We start from the raw sequence: 2,859 nt of genomic DNA, 5'->3' as shown, positions 1-2,859 counted from the left end.
AATTCCCAAATGGCTAATTGTGATCATATAGACATCAATCACAAAGAGTATAATCAATATGTATTGAACCCATATGTCAGTGACAATTTATACAAATAAAAGGATAAACAACATCATCAAATAGACAATTTTACTCTATAGCTATCTGCTTAATTGCTTTTATTTTAATTACAATATAGACATTTTCAAACAAAAAAATATCCCTTCTTATTTTATTGGGCTGTTATTTTCATGGCAAGTAGGAATTGTTAACCATATTGTTTACTTTCTCCCCATATACAACATACCCTCGAGTGGTATCTGGTCTTTCAAAAACTCAAATTTAACCACCCATGAACCTTAATATCCTTTAAGTCACATAGGACAGATAACACTGAACTTTCCTACTCTAATTACAGGACATAGAATAGTTGTGGACACACGTATATGCAGGTACTGTCTACAGTTTGGGATAGTGAATCACTCTCAAAGGCTACAACTCAAAATAATAAGCTGTCAAGGGTGACTAATAAAGAATAGGAAGTCTATCCAAAATTGGAGGAGGTACTGTGAAGCCAGTAATACTTTGCATCTTTTGTGGAAGGCAGATTTTTCTTCTATTGCATAAAATCAAAGTGGCTGTCCTTCTCCAAAATGTTCATAAGCACAGGGCCTCATTTTCTTGAGAACTTCAAGAGATGTGACAGTCCCAACTCCAAATATTTAATACTTTAAAAAATAATTCTGTATTACATTAAATTCAAACCTACAAAAGAAGCTGTATGTCTTTTGTTTGAATTCATGCCCTGATTCTTAACATGTTCTCAATAAATGTCTGGAGAAGCCTGAAGTTAAGTAGTGACAACACTTGCCTACTATGTCCAAAGCCATGGGTCCAATCCTAAGATAAATGCAAAACTAACTGTATGTGACTTGACTGGAAATAATAACTAAGTCTTTCATTTAATGGCCCCAGTCAAAAGGCCACAGTGAAGAGTCCTATTTTAAACTGGATCCTCTCAGGTGAACCTTTCATAAAGGTTGTTGTAACATGAAAATGAGCTACTTGGTGATTTTGAGGAGTGAAATGAGTCACCTAAGATTTTTCCATCATGGTTCCTTTTTTTAAAAAAAATTATTTATATGCCAACTTCCCAGGTAGCATCTACCCATAGCCTCTCTCCCCAACTAGAGCTCTTATACTTTCATATCCCTGCTACTATCTGCTGTGTTGTCAGCACCCCTGCCATTCCCCAGTACTTGATTTTCTGATGAATCTAGTCAGCCTATATAGAGGTCTTTGTTTTATGAGGGTCAGCAGTTCCTCATCTAGCGGTACTCAGTTGTCAATATTCCTTTGGGTAAGACTGGGGTCTCCTGTTCAATTTCCCAGTTCTATGCTTGGTTACTATCTGGGAATCCCTTTGGCTACCCTGGTCAACAACTCAAAAGAAGGTATCACCTGTCTGGCATTGTTGCTTGTTATGTAGCCTTTAGCTATACATATGGACTCTTATGAAATTATATTGGCCCCTTTAATCTTTTTTATACTTTCCTTTTGGGTGTTTAAGGCCATAGAGTTGGTCGAGATAAACTGATATACTTTTACTCTTAAGGTCGTTTGAGGATCTGTTCCTCAGAAGACACATGGGCTTGGGAGGAGCCCCTGGCTTGTTTCTTTTACCAGTTCTGTCGAGGTGAAGAGGAGTCAAAGGTTCTGCTCGACCATGGTTGCCTTCGCTTGGAAGCATGGAGGACATGATTCCTCTGTGTTGATCCTCCTCTTTATAGACTGGACACTTGTTCAAGTCCATCTGGTGGAGTCTCCTCAGCCTTCTTGATCAAGAAGACAGGTGACCCACCACCATTGCAGGACATTTGGAGAGATGCTCATAGTCCCCTGGAACTAGTCGGCCTAGGAGGGCAAAGAGCAAAAACAGTCCTTTATGTTCCTCTGACCAAATTATTATAGACCTCAAAGTATGTCTGTTAAACATCCAAGAAGGTTAATTCCACCATCTGGTATTTTTAGTTACTGTGTGTCATGTCGATAAATCTTGGGCAAAGATCAGCTGTTCTCAGATAAACCTTATCTAGACATATATTTCTTGATCTGCTATGTATAATTTGTCAGTAGGTTGTAGGAGTAATATGGTTCTCTCTGGTTTTCAAAACTAGCTAGGCATTGTTTATCTCTCACATTGTCTTATCCCTCCATCATTGTTTTCCCACTTAAGGTGCCCCCATTTTCCCCCTTTCTCCCTTACTAATACCCTTCTCCTATCATCCTATCTCTCTTGAGCTCCTTCTTTCCCTTTATCCCCTAAATTCCTTGTATACCCTTCCCTCCCCCCCTCCCTTAAACTAACCCAATTTTTATCCATATCTCCCTTATTAAGGCTTGTTTCCTACTGTTCTTCTCTTTCAGGTTCTTTCTTTTCCTTTACCTCACTGTTTCCTTTCCATTATCCTGGTTCCTGTAGCTATGTCTGGTTGCATACTTATTTATCAGAGTCTGGTTCTAGGATCCAAATATGAGGGAGAACATATGTCGATTTTTTTCTCTGAGTCTGTGTTACTTCACTTAGTATAACAATTTCTAGTCCTATCCATTTACCTGAAAATTTCATGATTTCATGTTTGTTTACTGCTGAGTAATCCTCCATTGTATAAATGAACCACATTTTCATTATCCACTCATCAAATGAGGGACACTTATGTTGCTTCCATCTCTTAGCTCTTGTGAAAAGAGCACCAACAAACGTGGATGTACAAGTATCTCTGCAATAGCATGAGTTCTTTGGGTATATGCCAAAGAGTGATATAACTGGGTCAAATGGTAGGTTCATTTGTAGTTTTTTAAGAGTTCTCCACACTGCT

The sequence above is a fragment of the Nannospalax galili genome, unplaced genomic scaffold, assembly GCF_000622305.1.
Source record: "Nannospalax galili isolate Female #2095 unplaced genomic scaffold, S.galili_v1.0 scaffold586, whole genome shotgun sequence".
Lineage (NCBI taxonomy): Eukaryota > Metazoa > Chordata > Mammalia > Rodentia > Spalacidae > Nannospalax > Nannospalax galili.
Note: the sequence above shows the minus strand (reverse complement) of the source record.